The sequence below is a fragment of the Balaenoptera ricei genome, chromosome 14 (genome assembly GCF_028023285.1).
Source record: "Balaenoptera ricei isolate mBalRic1 chromosome 14, mBalRic1.hap2, whole genome shotgun sequence".
NCBI classification, from domain to species: domain Eukaryota; kingdom Metazoa; phylum Chordata; class Mammalia; order Artiodactyla; family Balaenopteridae; genus Balaenoptera; species Balaenoptera ricei.
This window is the reverse complement of record NC_082652.1, coordinates 88,944,418-88,967,095: the sequence shown is the minus strand read 5'-3', so window position 1 is coordinate 88,967,095 and position 22,678 is coordinate 88,944,418.

Sequence of the window (22,678 nt, the reverse complement as noted above, 5' to 3'; positions counted from 1 at the left end):
GGACTGAATATATCTGTGTATCTACCAAAGGTAGTGAAACACTTGTTTCCACTGCGATTTGTCTGGATTCCCTGACCACATGTGCAAGAGAAGACAGTGACCAAGTGGGATGAGCCTTCTCTTCTCCTGAGCCTGGAGTTGACCAGGAGACCAGGACACATAGACTCACTCTTGGTGCTTGGACAGTGAACTGACAGTTCCCTGACGGCCAGCTGCTCCATAATCAGACCTCAATGGCAGATGACATTGGAATTTCCAAATGACATTGTCAGCTCAGGCCATCCATCAACTGACTATGAACCTCAAAGAGTAGGTAGAGAAAAATAGTAACATCAAAGAGTTGAAACCTCATAAAACACCCATAATGACATAGAGCAGAGGAAGGTGACAGATGACGCCTACATATATAAACAAACAGACAAAAAAATAAAAATTCAGGAGTACATACAAAAATTCAAGTACAAAAGACTTCCTGGAAATATGTTTTTTTCTAAAAAAAGGTTTAAAAAGAATATATACTATGCTATAGTATGACTGTGTGTATGTGTGTGTGTATATATCTCCTTGGGGAGATATCAGCCATATGCATACATACATCCCCATATCCCCTCCCTCTTGCGTCTCCCTCCCTCCCACCCTCCCTATCCCACCCCTCTAGGTGGTCACAAAGCACCGAGCTGATCTCCCTGTGTTATGATGCTGCTTCCCACTAGCTAAAAATTTTACATTTGGTAGTGTATATAGGTCAATGCTACTCTCACTTCGCCCCAGCTTCCCCCTCCCCCCAGTGCCCTCAAGTCCATTCTCTATGTCTATGTCATTATTCCTGCCCTGATGCTAGGTTCATCAATACCCTTTTTTTTTTTTTTAGATTCCATATATATGCGTCAGCATACGGTATTTGTTTTTCTCTTTCTGACTTACTGCACTCTGTATGACAGACTCTAGGTCCATCCACCTCACTACAAATAGCTCAATTTCATTTCTTTTTATGGCTGAGTAATAGTCCATTGTATATACGTGCCACATCTTCTTTATCCATTCATCTGTCGATGGACACTTAGGTTGCTTCCATGTCCTGACTATTGTAAATAGAGCTGCAATGAACATTGTGGTACATGTCTCTTTTTGAATTATGGTTTTCTCAGGGTATATGCCCAGTAGTGGAATTGCTGGGTCATATGGTAGTTCTATTTTTGGTTTTTTTAAGGAACCTCCATACTGTTCTCCATAGTGGTTGTATCAATTTATATTCCCACCAACAGTGCAAGAGGGTTTCCTTTTCACCACACCCTTTCCAGCATTTATTGTTTCTAGATTTGTTGTTGATGGCCATTCTGACCAGTGTGAGGTGATACCTCATTGTAGTTTTGATTTGCATTTCTCTAATAATTAGTGATGTTGAGCATCTTTATGTCTTCTTTGGTGAAATGTCTGTTTAGGTCTTCTGCCCATTTTTTAATTGGATTGTTTTTTTGATATTGAGCTCCATGGCTGTTTGTATATTTTGGAGATTAATCCTTTGTCCATAGTTTCTCCCATTCTGAGGGTGTCTTTTCATCTTGTTTATGGTTTCTTTTGCTGTGCAAAAGCTTTTAGGTTTAATTAGGTTCCATTTGTTTATTTTTGTTTTTGTTTTCATTACTCTAGGAGGTGGGTCAAAAAAGATCTTGCTGTGGTTTATGTCATAGATTGTTTTTCCTATGTTTTCCTCTAAGAGTTTTATAGTGTCTGGTCTTACATTTAGGTCTTTAATCCATTAGGAGTTTATTTTTGTGTATGGTGTTAGGTAGTGTTCTAATTTCATTCTTTTACATGTAGCTGTCCAGTTTTCCCAGCACCACTCATTGAAGAGGCTGCCTTTTCTCCATTGTATGTTCTTGCCTCCTTGTTGTAAATTAGGTGGCCATATGTGCGTGGGGTTATCTCTGGGCTTTCTATCCTGTACCATTGATCTATATTTCTGTTTTTGTGCCAGTACCATACTGTCTTGATTACCGTAGCTTTGTAGTATAGTTTGAAGTCAGGGAGCATTTCCACTAAGATCAGGAACAAGACAAGGATGTCCACTCTCACCACTCTTATTCAACATAGCTTTGGAAATCCTAGCTATGGCAATCAGAGAAGAAAAAGAAATAAAAGGAATACAAATTAGAACAGAAGAAGTAAAACTGTCACTGTTTGCAGATGACATGATACTATACATAGAAAATCCTAAAGATGCCACCAGAAAACTACTAGAACTAATCAATGAATTTGGTAAGGTTGCAGGATACAAAATTAATGCACAGAAATCTCTGGCATTCCTATACACTAACAATGAAAAATCAGAAAGAGAAATTAAGGAAACAATCCCATTTACCATGGCAACAAAAAGAATAAAATACTTAGGGATAAACTTACCTAAGGCAGTGAAAGACTTGTACTCAGAAAACTATAAAACACTGATGAAAGAAATCAAAGATGATATAAACAGATGGAGAAATGTACCATGTTCTTGGATTGGAAGAATCAATATTGTGAAAATAATTATACTACCCAAAACAATCTACAGAGTCAATGCAATCCCTATTCAAATTACCAATGGCATTCTTCACAGAATTAGAACAAAAAATTTTACAATTCGTATGGAAGCACAAAAGACCCTGAATAGCCAAAGCGATCTTGAGAAAGAAAAACAGAGCTGGAGGAATCAGGCTCCCTGACCTCAAACTATACTACCCTATCCTTTTAAGTGTTCAATCTTTTCAAAACTATGTAGACATAAGTGATTTAATTAGAAGCCCATCCTGTAGGCTACTAAAAGTCTTCTCAATAGACAGAATAAATGTATTTAGAACTAAACTTCTTTTCAGGGAAGTGGTTGTTACACATATTTGATACATTTCAAAATATTTAAAATAACTATATCAATTTCAATAATTTTTGGTCCCTGTCAAAGTTTACATGACAATCTTCATGAATGCATGTCAGTGCCCCATGTGCCATATGCTATAAATCCAAGGAGATTATTGAATTTAGTTATCAATATTTATACAGTAGCTTTTTTGACAAATGCTCAGAGAATTGTAAAGTAGCTATTATGTTTGGAGATAAAGACTATGAGATAGATTTGCTTCATATTCCAACAATGTTTGCTATTGTTTTAAGCCTATACTGTTGCCATAGTTACAGCATGAGGCTCAAAAATCCTCTCTTCTTTGTAATATGTTAAAGGATACTTTATAATATTCTGGTAGACTATAATGTTCACCGAATATACCATCATATAAATACAATTCTTATTTTACTGTCAGACCCCACTATATCAAACATGAAATGAGCAGGAATTTTTTTGATATTAACTATGAATAATAATGCTTAATATTTTAGGGATTCTTATCAAAACAAACTAAAGGAAAGGGAGGGAAATAAAATAATTTTTAGTTTGGTTGGTTTTGTTACATTATTACAATTATGCATTATCATTTTTATTCACAGTACTCTAAGGCATCCATTTGTTTTTTCAAATCAATGTTTGAAAATTAGAATACAATTTATAATTTCTACATCAGTGGAGACTTATTGTGACTTTGAAATGGTGAACCCTGGAAGGAAGACCTTTGAATGGTGGTCCTCTCTTTCCCTCTTCCCGTATCTCAGATCTCTCAGACTAAATGTTGTCCACTCGCCCTTCATCAGCGAATTCTGTGTATCATGATTAAGTCACTTATCTTTTCAGTCCTTACTTTCTGCTTTGAGAATGCAAGGACGACAGAGAAGTACATTTGACATTTGACATCCCCCTAGCAAAGATGGGAAATGAATAAGATCGGATGTTGTGAGAATGAATGAAACTGCATCTGCAGAGAGAATGTTGAGCTTTTCAAGAAAACAACTAGCACGTTGCCGGTTGTCTGTTGATTGTAATTAATTCTTCAATTAGACAGGCAGGTATAAAAAAGAGCAAACAAATGTAAAGAAACCCCTTGGCCCAAATGCCAACTGCTAAGAATTTTTTATCTTGAACTTTTTGATTTCCACTCTGCCTGTGCACTTTCAGGACAAGGTGAGTGCATTTGCAGCAACGAAGGCTTTTGTTGAATAACTGAATTGCACAACTCTTCACAAACTATCTACTACCTATGCCTGTCTGAAGTTGCCTCCCTGCTCTAGTGGCTAATTCCTTAAACATACCAGTCATCTGTCACACTGAAAAGTCCTATGAACGGCTTCAACATGATTGTTTTTTAACGAATAAAGAAAGGTGGTCTCTATTTACTCCTTTCATTCTCTTGAGGTAAAGAGATTTGTTCTCAATTTAAAACCAAATACTATTATCAATATCCCTTGGAAATTCTACTTAATTAAAATGCTCTGGTCATAAAATCTGCCAAATAAAAACTTGGTTAGGTTTTTCAATTAACTTCATTTAATTAGAATTATATAATAGGAAGTAGAGCTGCTTGTGGAGCTTATCTTAATCAAAGAGGTTTGGGTTTGGTCAAAATAAAGAGAACATTCAAAAAAGAATGGATATCAATAGGATAAAATGTTTTTCTTTCCAAGTTAAGTCCTCATCTGGCTGACACAACAAAGGAAAAAGTCTCACATTCTTGTTTAGTCTATTGTCAGGAATGTATTCTCAGGACTCAGGTCGGCTGCAGCCTAATTCCTGCACACCTGCAGCCTCAAGGCTGTAGCTCAGTCCAAAGGGCAGCTCTGTGTTTGTACCCAGCTCAGACCCAGTTCACCAGGCTGTTCTCATGGCACTTACCTGAAAAAGGAAAAGGTCATAAAAAGCTGGCATGTATATCCTAGGATTTATGAATTTTATTTTCCTCAGTTCAAAAAGACAAAAATAATCTCTATAGTATTAAATTACAATGCAACAACACCCTACCCCAGTCCTTAAAAAGAAAGGATAAAAAAGTGTGTCATTAGGAAAATTATGTGATCAAGGTGTGTCATCTGCGCTTCTCTTTGAGGTCCTGGAAATTATTTTCAAGGGTGTTGACAATAATTATGTATGAACATCATCCCGAGTTGAAAGCAGGCTTCTTTCCATGCGAATCACATCTATGACAAAACCTAAGGAAATAAAATGTCTTGCAGTCAGCTTGGATATTGCACATTTAGAAGCATAGGTTAATATTTATAAATTTGCATGAGAAAACTTTTGATGCTCATAAAATCTTAAATTTTAGGGTAAAGAGCTTTGTTTCTTGTTGCTCAAACTACTGTGGAAAGAATAGAACCATATATTTTAGACTTGGACGCTTCATGGCAGTCCTCTTGATCTGGTATTCTGGTGAAACAGGGCATTTTACAGGAAAAGGGAAACGCAACTTGGCATAGGTCATGGCTTGACCTAGGTCAAAGAGAAGACCAGAAGTGTAGACACCTGAACCTAAAGGTGTGCTACTTTGACTTAACTGGACAAGACACTACTTGTTTGCTTGCTTTTATTTCTTCAATTGAATTAATGCATTTTGAGACTTTCTAGTAAGGTAATGCTAACTGCTATATCACAAAAGCAGAGCAGAAGTTTAATTATGGCTCACATAAAGTCCAATTGGTGATGGTCATAAGGTGCTTTTTCTGCAAGCAGAAGCTGAGAATAGTGAGTGGCAGAAGAGCCACCCATAGTTTGGAATTCAGTTATCTCTCAGCATAATTATAGCTGGCTTGCTTCCACTCATTCTTGAGCAAATCTGACAGTGGACAAGTCTTATAAATGTACCAAATTTCCAACAATCTTTTACAACATTCTTAAAAACATGAAACAAAATATGGATAAACAAATACATGAGGAAGCCTCCAACTTGAAGTAAAACCTAAGGTTCCCAGTAAGATGAATAAAAACAAAACCAAATAAACATACCAAGGTGAAATCTCATAAAATTTCAGATAATCAGGAATGGTGAGAATATTCTGAATGTTTCCAGAAATTAAAATGTATTTAAACTACACACAGGAAAGATTCTTGGACTTTTTCTTTTTTTTTTTTTTTTACTACTTTTTCTCAGTACCAGACTCTAAATGCTTTCAAAATATGGAAGAAAAAAATATTTCCCATCTAAAATTTTATACCTCACAAAACTATCAATTAAGTGAAAGTTAAATAAAAGACTTTTCAGTCATAGAAAAACTCAGAAAAATTCCTTCCCCTTGCAAGTTTTTCTCAGGAGATTACATGACAATGTGTTCTAACAAAGCAATATATTAAACCAAAAAAGTGTTGGATCTTTGGATCTGATGTATCAGTTAGATCACTGGTTACTCTAATCAACTGAAAACCAACAAAAACTAGCACTGAGCCAATTAATAATAATAACAACAACAACAACAGGATGGGTATTCTTTAGTCATTTGTATAATAGTTTAGGGGCAAGGTTGGTTTTAGGCTCAAACAATGCCACCCACAACTGATTCTTTTCCTCCTTTAGGTCACCCTTCCACCTGTTGACTCAATACTATCTCTTTTCTTTTGACTGCAAGTGAACACGACAGATCCAGACACAGCATCTTCTTAGGCTTATGTTCCTGGGAGAAGAGAGAGCTTTTTTCTCACAAAAAATAAGCAATAGTATAAGGCTTACCTACTCTTTTGGCCAAAACTGACTACTCAGACCACACTGGAATAAGAGGAATTAGTTAGATTAAATGGTTTAAACTATCAATTCCAATGAAATCACACTGAGAGCAGGGTAAGGTGATTTCCTCAAATAAAATCATGGATAGAGCTAGGAAGGAAAATGAATGTCAAGAGAGCAACAAATGTCAAATATCCACTACACTTGAGAAGCAAGAAATAGTCAATCCATTTGAAAAACAAATGAGTGAAAGAGTGTCAGGCTGTATAACCTGGAAGGCACCTGGATCTATGTGGAGATGGACGAGAGAACGTTCAGGTTAGAGATAAAGAGAAGAAAAAGTTCCCCTAGAACACTTACTAAATTAAACTTTTCAAAAAACAATTTTATTATAGAGGGGATATTACAATAAAAAATGTCAGAAACTCCAATGAAGAAAAAAAATTCTAGGTGAAAGACACATAATCATGGTACATTATTTGACTTTGCAGTGAAGCATTATTTCCATGATCATATTGTTTTACACACTAAATATTAATTGTTTAAGTACATACACTACAAGTCTCACCAAAAGAAGCAGGGGAGGTAATGTGGAGTGAAAATAGCTAAATCTTTAGCTCTCACAACAAGAAGTTAATAGGCAGTGTCTAACTTTGAGAACTCAGTATATAACAGTCTAAGTAACTTTGGAGATATGGGTGTAACGACACAAATAAAAAGCTAAAGGATGAAAAAACTATTGCCTTGGAGAGAAAGAGGTAAAGAGAAAAAGAAGATGAGATGGTTGTTTCCCATGAAAACTCCATGCTCATGTATTGTTTGGGCAAAATTAACTTTATTTTTTAAGGATAAGCTCAAGATACCTCTGTTGGTCCAATGTCAACTCCAGAGCCACAGTCTTTCAAATTAAGAATTATCCAATATTATATCAATATTTTAATAATGAGTAAATTTTTGTTTTTCCTTAGATTTGCTTTTCTGAACAAAATATTGCCAAGAAATAATATGGAAACAAAATAGCCATTTTCCTTCTTGCATTCTGCTAAAGCCGAGTTCTTACTTATCACTGGTCCAAAGCTTGTAGAGTCCAAGTTTTGGTATAACGGATCAACAAGTGAACATAAACAATGGAATTGATAAATGGGAGTTTGCACCGTCATACCTTTACAATCCATGAATGACTTCTTCTGTCATCTATGAAATGAAATAGTCTTTATCATTCACCTTCTCATCAGATATTAGAAATTGTCTTCAGGTAACAGTAACAGAGAAAGATAGATCAAAATTAGTTTATCTGTTCCTCTTCATTTTTCTACAGTTTAATTGTATCTGAAATGAACAAAGCCAGCAACCTTGAATGAGAAAATAAGAACGTATTATGGCACAAAAAGGCATATGCAGCTTGAGCGTGAATATACAGGAAAGAGAGGAAAGGAGTGTCTTGCAGCTTGTTTCCATCCCACCTATGTTTCTCATGAACATATCTATGTGAATACCGCAAGCCTGTTTTAGGCTTGACTGGTGGGTATCACCTCCTTCTCCTCCACCTGCTGTTTCTCCAGGCACCTGGTTCCTCTTCCAGCAAGTCTCTGCATTACACAACTTGTAGCAATGACTTAATGCAAAACAATATTTTTGCTATTTGATAATTCTTGAAACTGATTTAGGAAAAAGGGGATGGGATGAAGTATGACATGCCTTCTGGCATTACTAGCTGCAAGTTATGCATTTGATGTTTTATTTTCCTAATACCTAATCCATTTTTTTTGTGAACGTCATGGGGTACTTGTTCAAGGCCCCAATATTCCTGAAAATTTTTTCATCATAAATGTTACATTCCAATTCAGACAAATCTATACACAATTTTAAAAGCTGTATAATCAGAAGCTAAATTTCAATGTGTGCTGGAGAAAAATTATTGCATATTTTATTGAAAAATAAAACAATAATAGCATGTATTATTCACTTACTGACAATTCTGGAGGTAATTTCAAACACCCAATGATTTCATCAACAACACATTTCTTTCAATACTCCATACTGCCGTCTTCAGATATTAACTTTAACCATAAGCTTGTTCCCTTATCAAAGTGGCCATGAAATCATCTCTTTATACATCTTCAGTTATAAAGATTTATATGATAATGCTCATAATTGCTGTGGATTTGCCTCTAGGCTGATATCATAATAAAAAAATAATGGATGATATCATCTTATAACTCACTATTGGCTTTTCCTATAAAACAAAGCAGTTATTTATCAATAACCAACTAAAACATAATGATGATGTTTTATTTCTTAAAATAAGCAAATTATATAATTTCTTTTGTATTTATCTAAAGAATATTTTGGTTAATTGAATTTTCCAAAGTTGGGTCTTACTCTTAAAATTTTTCTAAATGGCAATTCTAGTAATTTGATTAATTTAACAGGTAAACATTATATTTAAGTCTTATATTCTACTATCATGTCAATTTTCTGTTTATTCATTTAACCTTTAATTTATTCACATATTAATGCAGTTTATTTATGTTTTCAATTAAACAAATGATAACATAGTGGGGAGGCAACACGATAAAATGTGCAAATATGTGGATTCTACAGCAAAACTTTCTGTGTCTGAATCTACTCCTTGGTATATCATTCAGTCTCACTGTGTCCAAGTTTTTCTATCTGGAAAAAAGAGATAAAATGCACATACCTCATAGGGTTATCATTTCTGTATGAGTTAATATATGTAAATTGCTTAGAAGAGTTCATGGTTCCTAATAATTACGAAATACAAATAAACAAATAAATATACACAATTGAAGGAAAAGATATACTGTTTCCATAATTGCCACATTTAGCTGTTTCTGTATCATTAAAAAGCTCAAGCATCAAAAGCAAAAATAGGCAAGTGAGACTACATCCAACAAAAAAGCTTCTGCACAGTAAAGGAAACAATCAACAGAGAGAAATACAAACCTATGGAATCGGAGAAAATATTTGCAAACCATACATAGCCATGCAAACCATAACCAATAAGGAGCTAATATCCCCAATATATAAGGAGCTCCTACAATTCAATAGGAAAAACCCCCAAATAATCCAATTTTAAAATGGGCAAAGGACTTGAATAGATATTTCTCGAAAGAAGACATACAAATGGTCAATAGATACGTGAACAGATGCTCAACATTACTAATCATCAGGGAAATGTAAATCAAAACCACAATCAGGTATCACCTCATACCTGTTAGGGTGGCCACTAACAAAAAAAAAAACAAACAAACAGAAAATAACACAAGTGTTGGTCAGGATGTGGAGAAATTGGAACACTTACACACTATTGATGGGAATGTAAAATGGTGCAGCCTCTATAGAAAACAGTGGGGGGTTTCCTCAAAAAATTAAAAAGTGAACTACCATATGATTCAGCAATCCCACTCCTGGGTGTTTACCCAAAAGAACTAAAATCACAATCTCACAGAGGTACCTGGACTCCTGTATTCACTGCTGCATTATCCACAATAGCTAAGAGGTGGAAGCAACCTAAATGCCCATCAGTGGATGAATGGATAAAGAAAATGTGGTTTATAAATACAATGGAATATTAGCCTCAAAAAAAATTAATCATGCCATATATGACTATGTAGATGAACCTTGAAGATATTATGTTAAACAAAGAAGGACATAGTGCATAATTCCGTTTACATAATGTGTCTACAGTAGTCAACCTCACAGAAGCACAGAGTAGAATTGTGGTTGCCGGGGGCTGAGAGGGGGGAGAAATGGGAGTTGCTGTTCCATGGTATAGAGTCTCAGTCACACAAGATGAAAAAGTTCTAGAGACCTACTCTACAACAATGTCCATATAAATAGCAACACTCTACTGTATACATACAAATTTGTTAAAAGAGTAGATTTCAAATTATGTGGGGTTTTTTTAAACCACAATTTAAAAAATAAGTTCAATCAATTCAAACCCAGAAAAACTGGGTTTGTTTTGGGTGGATATACCACACAACCAACGGTCAGCTGATGACCTATATTCTCTATTTTCAAATTCTACTCCTGATAGGACGAAACCTAAAGAGTTTGGACTTTGTGCTACCACACCTGCTGTCAACCTGACTGGAATAAGATTTTGTCAGACAAAATTACTTTAAATCATATTATATCAATTAGGACTCTTTTCCTGTGCAAATGACAATAAATCAATGCACGCTGACTTTTGCAAAACTGAACTTATTGACTCATAAAACCGAAAAACCCAGGAGTAGTACTTTAGGCACAATTTAATCCAGAAGCTCAAATTATTTGGAATAATTTGTTTCTGTTCTGCTTTTCCCTCTATTGGCTTTTTTCCCCACGGGTCCTAATCACCCCCAGGCTCACTTTTTCCTTTCCAGCAGCTGCCCCACCCTGAATGCTGCATGCTTCTCTCCAAGTACATCTGTGTTATCTTATATTACATATGTACTGTATATATAATATATATAGTATATCATCCTATGTAACATAAATATATATAGTATATAAGCACAAAATTATCATTACTGAGTAGTCCAGTAGGTTCAGTAATACTCAACAGACCATTTAGCCAAATTATTAAAGCCCTAAGGTAAACAACCATTTGGCTCCTATTATGTGCAGACCCCTGTACCAATGGACTCTCTCTGAATATTTGACAGAAACAGTGTCATTGTATCATTTGTTTGATTTGCTCAAGTGTTCATCACTGATCAGTCACTTTGGCCGTAGAATTTAATGTATTAGTTGGATGAGCCTAAATCACCCTCTACCCTGGAGGCAGGAGTGGACTAATATATTTTTATATTTTATACTGTTTAAGGAAAGTGCAAACTTGTTATATTTTAATAATCTCTTTAAAAACTATGTTCCATATTTCATTTGTTTTATCCAAATTCTGCTTACAGTAATGGGCTTTAATTTTATATTCAGTATTCCAGAAGAGCAGATTTTCTTTTCAAGCACCTCTATCCATATGTATGTAGTTATGAATCCTAAGTTATGTGCCTAAAATTTTAAAAATGAGTCAAAGGTATATACTAAGAATAGATTATTTAAAAAATACTTATTGCTAAGGGTAACAAGAACTATATGTTTCATCTTTAAAATAATGTCCAGATAGTCTAAGGAAACGCAAATCCTTCATTTCAAAAAGACGGACAATGGGCTTCCCTGGTGGCGCAGTGGTTGAGAATCTGCCTGCTAATGCAGGGGACACGGGTTCGAGCCCTGGTCTGGGAAGATCCCACATGCCGCGGAGCGGCTGGGCCCGTGAGCCACAACTGCTGAGCCTGCGCGTCTGGAGCCTGTGCCCCGCAACGGGAGGGGCCGCGATAGTGAAAGGCCCGCGCACCGCGATGAGGAGCGGTCCCCGCACCGCGATGAAGAGTGGCCCCCACTTGTCGTAACTAGAGAAAGCCCTCGCACGAACCGAAGACCCAACACAGCGAAGAATAAATAAATAAATAAATAAAGTAGCTATAAAACTGTATTAAAAAAAAAAAAAAAAAAAAAGACGGACAAGCTGGTACTTGAAAGTAAATTCTAGATAGATAAGATATTACATTCTAACATATGTATAAATATTCATTTCCTATCTATCTATCTATCTATCTACTATCTATCTAATATATTTTCATTTATTAAGCACTTTTCTCCCATTTTGGGGAATCAAAATTATAATTCTTTTATTCTTTTTGAAAGTAATCTATACTATTAGTATTATTACCTAGGTAAGTTGGCCTTGGATGTGCAAAGCATATCCTGTGGCTGTGTAAGGAGTGTTATTTTAGGACAGCACATTGGCTCTTCATGAATCAGTCTGACTTTCTTCTCTCACTCCCTGGCAAATCTACTCTGTTTATTCAATACCGAACCTTCTTGAAAAGGAAAACAAACACTCAAAAAGAAGAGGCTTTATATAAGAGCTTTGTTCCTCCCTGGAGGATTTTGTCATCTGAAAACTAATTTGGGAAAAACTCCAAAAACAAACAAAAAAGATAAATGTCTACTCACTAAGATGATTGTCATGACCACAAATTTACACAAATAATACATTTGGCATTAGTTTGACTACCCCTCTGAATTATCTGGAATCATTCCTAATATACATTGTAGGCTTCTGCAGCTGTAGCATCTATTACAAATATTTTTCCCATTTTTAGAGTTGAGGTTTCAGGTGGAATCTTCATGGTAGCCAAATGAATATCGTGAGGAACACCTCATTCAAACTTGGAAATAAAATTGTTTTGTGGAACAAAAGAAAAAACTAACTGGGTATAAATCTAACAGAGTGTGTACTCAATGTACAAAAATATGATGAGCTCTGTTTTCTTATTGCTAAACTCAATCTAACCTCAAGCTCTAACATTTGCTCAAATACAGGAAGACAATTATTTCCTAAACTGAATAAACATAACCACTTACGATTTAAAACTCAGTTCCTAAATGCCATTAGCTGATTCTCGACTGATGACTAGCCTCAAGGATCACCATGACCCAGTGGTGGAAATTCTGTTAGTGTTTTGAAAGGAACAGAATTATTAGTAGGACCTGGGAATTAATGAGCAGGTGCCATGCTGGGGACAAAATGTAAATATCAATAAGACATTTTTGACACGGGAGGACTTTCCTATAACTCAGAATTTAACGACTTGACAAGGACATCTAAAGTAGCACTAATAGCTACTAATAAATCACTGGAATATCTCTTTGAAGCGTTAAGAAAACAATGGCTTACAATGGATCAGCTGGAGATTGCTGCTTTTGAGGGCATGTAGCACCCTCAAGAACCATTCTCAGTTTCTGCTAATAATCTCCTTCATCTCAAAATGGAGACAGGACTTCCCTAGTTAAGCCACGCTGAGATTTGAACATAGTATTTGGTCTTGAACCTCGTAGCAGGTGAGGTTGGATCTTGAGAGAGCAAGCATCATTCTGTACGGCATTTGCCTTGGAGTAGGGAATTACATGGTTTTGAGACAAAGGGAGGCTGCTTTTCTCGAGCAATTGTAGATGAGACACCTGCGCTGACCCAGAGGATTTAGGGAAATCTGAATGTTCAAAGTTCCCAAGCACAGCCACCATGGTATCTCCATCACAGGTCCCAGGGTCCCACTTCCCTACCCCAGCCTGACTTTAATATAGAGATAGTAGCCATATGGCATGTGCCAAGGCACCCTATTCTGTTTTCTATCCCAAATTTCCACAGTGCATAGTTGCTGGTCATCCTTCAGTATACTCCATATCCAATCCTTCTTGGGTTGAGCAATTGTAAAAGAAGCCAGATGCTCTGGACAAGAGTAATACTTGGGACGGGGCTATTATGAGATGGGGCAAGGTATAGGGAATGGCTAAATCAAGAGGGAAACATTACAGTTTTTCTGACCCAAGACACACTCCAAACTCCCATCACCTAATTTCAGGTGGAGAAGAACAAGCTAAGACTAAAATTTTTGTTCTTTCTTTACATAAGCATCATATCAAGACAGTTTCTAGTCCCAAGGGAATAATGAAAAATTTCACAATTGCTGCGTAAGCACTCTGAAAGGATGCAAGGCATCTGCATGAGACAATCTTAGAACATCACACACTAATTTAGCCACCAGGTGACTACTCCTGAATGAATGACCTCAGGTCAGACCAGCAGGAAAACTACCCAACTGAACCCAGCTCAAATTGTTGACCCACAAAATCATGAGCTAATAAATGGGTTATTGTTTTTAGCCATTAAGTTTTGAGTTGGTTTATTTTATAGCAATTAATAACTGACACACAAGGAGAATATATTAGAAATATTGGGCATAACAATAATCATTGTTAAAATGTTAAATTGAAACAGTCAACAGTGAAGTACTTTCCCAGGAGGCATCAAGAAAAAAATTCTTGGATATGAAGAACAGACGTAAGGTTATGCACACATCTCAGAATGAAAGAGGGGTAAGATAATGACAAAAAATGGGAAGAAATATTTCATGTTAATAATAACAATTAAAGAATGTTATAGGACCTCGAACCAAAAACACATATGAATACTGAACAGAATATTTTGGAGAAAAAATAAGCAGCTAGAATAACAATAATACAATTTAATAAAATCAAATGCAAAAGAAATTTCTAAAAGATTATGAAGAAAGGAAAAAAGAAAACAACCAATGCAGATCAACAGAAACAAACACAGATCTCAGAAAATAAGAATTATATTGACAACAATCTTCTGAAAAGAAACATGGGGCACAAAAAAGTCAATAGAGCTATATTGTTGGTGTTAAAGAAAAAACACTTTGAAACTGAAATTTAAAAGCATGTAACCTATCACTTAAATTCAAGAGTGAAAAGAAAGATATTTTTAGCACACCCAATTTTAGAGAATGCTTAGATGATGTGTTATAGCAAGAAGAATAATGCCTTCAGGAGGATATATTATTGTATTCTGATATTAGTTCTGTATGTTTATCTTTTGAATTTACCAGTTTTGTTTTTTGCATATGATGTATTTGTTTTTAATAAATGCTTAATAAGAGTTTAAAATGAGTAATAAACTCATTTTGTTTGTTACGTTGAATTAAATTTCTGCTTACATCAAATAAATTGAGCTTATGTTCATAAGTTCCCAACCTTTGCAAATTTTAAATATACTTAAGCAGTCAGTTTCTGAGAGGATTGTGTTAAAAATCTTAAACTGCAATTATTATTTCATATAATTCACTATTTTTTCATTTGTTCTTTTTTACAAAATGTTAATCAGGCTAAATTTTAGCTGTATATACGGTGAGGAACATTATATCAACTTGTCATATTTCTTTTTTTTTCTATAAATATATAACAACATTTTTTTCTCATGATATTTATTTTGCTTTGACTCTATTTGATTAATATAAAAATTGTCATCTCAGTGTACCTACCTGACTGGGACATCTTTTGCCCCACAGTGGCCACACCCCTGGTCTCCCTTTAGTTTTTTTGTTTTTGTTTTTGTGGCCGCACCGCTCAGCTTGTGGGATATTAGTTCCCTAACCAGCGATCAAACCCGGGTCCCCTGCGGTAGAAGCGTGGAGTTCTAACCACTGGACCGCCGGGGAAGTCCCGTGATCTTCCTTTATATTGCACTCAGCCTAACAGTCACCTTTATGCTTTCCAGCCCAGAGATAGCAATGGGGCAGGTATCAGAGATCATATATTCTAAAGATGGCCTCCACAATATCTCTAGTCCCTCATGTTCTTCTTCAATGTGACCATGTCACTTTGCCAGTAGGAGGTAAATTCTACTTCTCTGTTCCCTTGAATCTGAGTGGACCCTGTGATTGCTTTATTCAGCAGAATATGACAGAAATGATCATGCACTAGTTGAAGAGGACAGTTTCACTGGCTTTGCAGCTTCTATTCCCTGTTACTCATAAGTCAGAAACCACTGTAAGATGTGCATATAATCTGATACTACCATGTTGTGAGAAGCCCAGGCCATGCGGAAAGCACTGGGGAATGAAGCATCATTGCTTGAGAGTGGAAGAATGAAAGAGAGAAAAAGGGACACCAAGGCATCAGATATGGGAGTAAAGAAGTTATCTTGAAAGTTGATTCTCAGTTCTAGCCACATCAGCTGGTACCACATGGAGCAGAAACAAGCCACCCTTCCACAATCTTCTTGATGGTTTGTTGTAAGGCAAGGTCTTGGAGCAGTACGTTACACAGCAATATATAACTGGAACAGAATTAGTAGCTGGAAGTGAGAAGATGCAGGTGTTAAAAAAAGAAAATAAGGCTAAGTCAAGTGTCATTGGCTTTGGGACTGAGCAGAAGTTGGAAGCCTAAAGGTTTTTAAGGAGACTTAGTGGGAGCTGAGAAGATAATGCAGAAATTGTTATCAGAGGCAGGAGAAAAGTTGACATGCAGTGTACAGTGGTGGAAAGTTTAACAAAACTGCCACCTTCTTTAATTTAGAAAATAGAAAATATACCTAATGATGTGATGAATCTGAGCTTTACTAAGGAAATGCCAGTAGGCTTATTTTAGCTGTGTATGCTAAGGCACACCTAGAGAGAGAAAAGCTAATGATGCAACTGTTCACATTTCAAGCAGAATTTAGAGAAAACATAAAGGAGCCAGAACTTGCTAAATTCAAAAAATAAAACTTTCTGTCATCCCCAGACTTTGCAGATAGCAAAATACACTCACAGTTAAGAAATGACTTCAAAATAAAAGTTAAAACCAGGACATAGCCAGTAAAACAGGACTTCAGGATAAGTTCAAATCAAAGTTGCCGCTGTAAGGATCTTGATTAATAATTCAGCTAGAAGAAAAGGTCTCAAGAATCTTATATGTACATTGTAGATTCTCTCAACTAGACAGTAGGGCAACTAATGATCTTAAAGGCATTATTCCACAGCCCCTAACTCTTAGCCCAAGGCAGAGAAGGAAATCTCTCAAAGAGATTTATTAATGTAATTTTTATCTGATGGAGGAGACCCCAATAAGATCTATAGGAAACCCACAAAGCTTTTAAGAAAAGTGTATTGGCAGAAGCCTCCAGAGCAATGAAAGGGAGAGTTGTGACATTATTATAAAGCTCCCTCAGCAAACCCCACTCACAGCCCCTAGTCTTCTCCATCTCTGCTGCAGGCTCCAGTTTTCCCAGCTCAGGACACAACTATCTTCTGTTTCCTTAAGAGTTTCTCACATTATTTGTATTAGTTATTTTGCTTGGCTGTGATATATGTCAAACTTTCTCAGCTTAGATATCTATAAGCATTTTTATATTAAGCTATAAAAGTATATGGAGCTTGATGATATAGCTATCCTACAGCTATTGCTATAGATAAATATATAGATATAGATGTAAAAATAGGTACAGGTACATGTATAGATATAGGTGTAGGTATAAATATTATCCAGGTACCTAGGTCTTTATGGAATTGTTTCCATCTGCAAGACACAAAAATAGGTGTTTTTGATCATTGTGTTAATAAAAACTAGCAATAATTATTTATGCGTGCCTGACACTGTACTCAGTGCTTTATCTGTCACTCCATTTAATTATTCAATAACTCTATATATTATTTCTGTTTTAAAGATAAGAGCAAGTAGGCTAAGAAAGTTTAAGTGATTTTATATATCTTCTAATTTACAGACCTGGCATTCTAAAAAGAAGTTTCTGATTCCAGTGTTCTTAACTTCTATGCCTCACATTTAAACATTGTAAAAATCTTATTAAAGAATTGCAATTTCTTCTAACAAGTTATATGGTTATTATTCAGTTTGGAGATATGCAATGTCTACCCACCTTCTGTCTCCTTATGTTGTGTGTGTGTGTCTTTGTGTGTAATTACTCATTTATTCCAGTAAGACTTTATAACAACAAAAAACTCTGCCATTCTCCATTTTTACCTTCTATGTCCCAAGAAATTTCTGCTCCCTGAGATTTTCCTCACAATGCGCTTGCTATTTTCTTTAATTGCTTTTTGGATTTTTTTTTAAGCTAAGGCCCACAGATGCACTTATTACATTCAGCAGTGGCTCTGGAGGTATGCACACTCTGGCTGGATGTGAGTAGTGAAAAAAAGCAGAGGAAATTAAGGCTTTCCTTTGAACTCAGGTGAGAAAAATCCAAATTGTGTAGCAAGCTTTTTTTCCTACTTTTCTTCCCCCTGTGAGTTAGAAGATCTAGGATTCCATCAGTTATTATGTTACAAATAAAGCGGCATTGGGGAAATCTCTGCACTTCTTTTGGTCTCATTTTCTTCATTTGTAAAATGATAAGATAGGATAAGACTGAGGCTTGCTCACTCACATGCACACAGAGGCCAGCAAATCACCACTCTATTCTGTGTCCTAAACAGTCACAACTGGTATTATAAAAATGTTGACAGAGATGGAAACTATATGTCAGTGCAGATCAAAGTGGAGCAGATATTCCCTACGTAGTATCTCAGAGTAGTTGAGGATGGAGGAGATTGTACTGAATTATCAATTGCTCATTCGGATTAAAAGGGCTGCTGACATTTAGGAATGTCGGTAAACTGTGGTCCACTCAGGATTTTTAAGTGAAGCAAGAATTATCCAGAATTGGATCGAATAAAATACATTACTCAAAAACATCAGCTTATAACCTTTGGACAAACAGAACTATGCTGTGCTTTTCAATTACAAACTAAGATAATTTTAACTTAGTCCTCTGTGATTTTAACTTAGATATTAACTCGGTTCTCATAATCTGACCTGGTGAGAACATCTAGTTCTTGTAATACCAAAGCATGTCTCCCATCTTATAAGTTGTCAAGAAAGACCTGAAAACAAACATTTTAAAATAAAACCTTCAAATTCGTATTCGATGCATATATAAGAATTATTTTCTCTTTACTGACCTGTTTGTTTCTTTGACAAAGATCCACTGTGCTCAGAGGACCGTGTTAAGACAGCTTTCAGAGGGCCCCTCCTGGTGCTACTGCTTTATGTCATTTCCAAAACCCTTTTCTTTCTTTTCACTCCATTAGAAGGCATCATTTTAGAAGGAAGTGCAATTGTGACAGGAGTCATGTATTGCATACAACCTAGTAATAACTGTAATAAATCCTTTAATTTCCCAGAGAAATATATTGAAAAATTAACTGTGTTTGTCAATTATAAAACTATTTTGAAGGCTATTACTTTAAACAATACATTTACTAAAAGACATTGATGACACTTTTCCTTGATTAAAAAAAAATCATAACTATTTGGCAAAAATTCTGCCACAGTATCGCTCCTTTCTGAAATTGTATTTTTTTGCAAATTGGTCTGCCCTACAACTAGGGGAAAAGAGCTATTTCAAATTTCTCTTTTTGCCTTGTAAAAGGAAATGAAAACATTTGGGGCATTTCCTTACAACCTATTGAGTATAACAAAAAATGGACAATCAAAGAAAGAATAGATAAATGACTTTGTTATTGTATGTATGTAAAATATATTTTTTAAATTAATTTATTTCCATGTGCCAAAGCTTGTTTATCTCCTCAGAATTGTTTCATGAGTCAGATATAAGTCCTGTCCTACTTTAACACTCAGGGTTATAGTAAGTCCTTTTTTTTTTTTTTTTTTTGCCTTTTTTAAAAAATAAATTTATTTATTTTATTTTTGGCTGTGTTGGGTCTTCGTTGCTGCGAGCGGGCTTTCTCTAGTTGCGGCGAGCGGGCTTCTTATTGCGGTGGCTTCTCTTGTTGCGGAGCACGGGCTCTAGGCACGCAGGCTTCTGTAATTGTGGCTCGCGGGCTCTAGAGCGCAGGCTCAGTAGTTGTGGCGCACGGGCTTAGTTGCTCCGCGGCATGTGGGATCTTCCCGGGCCAGGGCTTGAACCTGTGTCCCCTGCATTGGCAGGTGGATTGTTAACCACTGCACCACCAGGGAACCCTTTTTTTGCCTTTAAAAAAAAAAAAATTTATTGGAGTATAGTTGATTTACATTGTTGTGTTCAACAAGTAAATCTTGTCTTTTGTTATTTTCTAAATCATCCATATAATATCCAATAAATTGTTATACTAATAATACGATATGTCCTAAACTAGCCAAAGCAAGTAAATTGAGGTGATGCTATTAATTTATATACTTAAGGATAAAAAAATTATACCCAACCCATAAGTATCATTCACATATCTAATTTAGCAATTTTAAGTAGTTTTGTTTTCTTTAATGGATGTTTTGACATGGAATATGTATATTTATTCTTCAGTTTAATGTATTTTCTAAATACGATTAAATCCCTTTTTAAACTCTTGATGGAAGCTCATTTTCTCCCCAAAATAACAGTAAGTGAATATAGTACGAAGGTGGCTTCTTTACAGAAAAATGAACTTTTAATCTCAATACATATCTTTAGAAATGTTCTTTTAGTTTATGCTGATTTACAGATTACTAGTGATTTAATTAGGCCAGTGGTTACTAAAAAAGTCTCGATCTTAATTTTATAAGCTACTGTCAATTAAAAATGAACCATAAAAATAAAGGTTTTTTAAAAAATGTTGGCATAGATTGGTAGATAACGGAGTTATTTTTATTCCCCTCATATTTTTCCAGACATAATAATACATTTTTCTTGGAGGACACTTATCAGTAAATATGTAACAACATAGACAACAACTACATATCTGCAAGTATAGGTGAAAATTGGTTGAGTAATGTGCTATGGAAGTTCTTGCCCACAAGAGGCTAATATTCTTGTGATATAATACAATATATTCATACTAGGAAGAGAATCATATTTTATTTTCCCTAGTCATTTTCATAACATATCCTGTCTGTTTTAAATGTGAGATTTCAAAGGTTCTATCTGTCTTCTATTTTATGAAGATTTTCTACTCTGTCAGGATACCTTTACAGACTGAAAGGAAATGTCTTCATCAATACCGCTTAAAACCAGTTTCATACCAGAATATTGCAGATAATCTTCCAAAAAGTTCCATTATTTGGTGGCAATTATTTATCAAGTGTTTTTGATAAACTAATATTATGACTTGTATATTGAGTTAATAAAATGGAAGAAACAGAACTTTACAGCTCAGAACTATGTCAATTAAAATATGGTAGGAAATTTTCAAGAAACTAATATAATACAGAATGTATCAGAAACACTATTGATTTTGGTCATTTTTTTTTTGGTAACGTCACTTATTTTAGCTATTAAAAAAAACCCCTTGAAGATGTCAATACTGCAGATGAATTAATGAAAGATCCCTAGTGGGCCTGGAGCTTTATTATTTTCTGTAGAGAACTACATGTATGTAGCTAAATACTACTTACTTCTGAATCAGAAGAGCAAGTGTCCTACACCAGTTCTTTATAGGGTTTTGGAAATCCTCCTTATCACTCATTGTTACAGGGTGCAGGCTCAAAGGAAACCAGTGACAGTGTAAATTGGGTTCCAGAGGCCTTAATTTTGCCTTATATCCTGTAAGTAGTCTCTACTGCAATGCTAACTTTGGAGAACTCTGACAAAGCACCCTCCTCTAGGACAGCACATTGAACTTATAAAAGCTATCAGTTTATAAGCTCTCTCTTTCAACATAATCACATCTTGAAATTTGGCCATATGTGTGCAAAACCTTCCCTTGGAGAAGCTGAACTTTTCCCATATGTCGGTTTTTCTCAGAAAGTAAAAACTCGTGGGTCTCCGTCAGGGAGGCAGCATTACTCAGCAAGCGGTAGTTCAGAACTCAAAAACGAGAAGAGAGTTTGCCAAGCAAGCAGGATGTGCTGGATGGTTAAAAGTACTTGTGCATGTGTGTGTGTGTAGGAAAATGAATGGACTCTTCAAGGAAAAAGTTGCAGCCATAACCTGGAAGGATTAGGGGAGCAGAGCAAAAGCCTTAGCATTTGCCTGACTCTGTCTCTTGGTGAGTGAAGAAGTGAATAGAGGGCCTGAGAGCCTCTGTCATGGACCAGGTCCAGGATATGCACTCTCATTCCATCAGAACTGAGGTTTGAGCAGAAGTGCAATCCTTCAGCCCCAGGCACAGCCCGGGAGGCAGGCCCCTATTTATGAGAATTTGATCTCAAATACAGACATGCTGGCCAATGGGATATGGGAGGAATAAAGACATGGACAAAAGGTTTGGGTGCCCCTCTTTTTTTTCCCCTGGGGTTTCCTTCCTGAATTTCCTGGATCCCCCTTCAGATGCAAGGACCACCCATTGGTCTAGGAATATTTCGGTGGTCACTTCCTTGGCTACGTTACAACGACCTGTGTCCTGGGAAAGCAAAGAGAAGGGAAAAAATGTTAGACATACTTGAGTGGACGGATTTAGCAAAGACCAACTTTACCTTCTTCTACCTTCAAATTGCTATTGAGAAACAGAGTGGTTTGCCTTAAGAAAAATTTTAACGTTGCCACTGTTTCAGTGAAGGCTTTTTTTTTCCAAAAAATTATTTTTGTAAATAAGATTTTGGGATGCAAAAAATAATTACGATCCTTTCTTAAACATGTCAACATTCTACTATCAGCTTGTGTCACTGACCGGTTTTCAGTGACCCTCCCTCCCCCATCGGTGACCTGATTCCTTTGTCATCTATTCACCATCTACTAAGCGCTCTAACCGTGCACTAGCCACTCTTTCTCAGCTCCA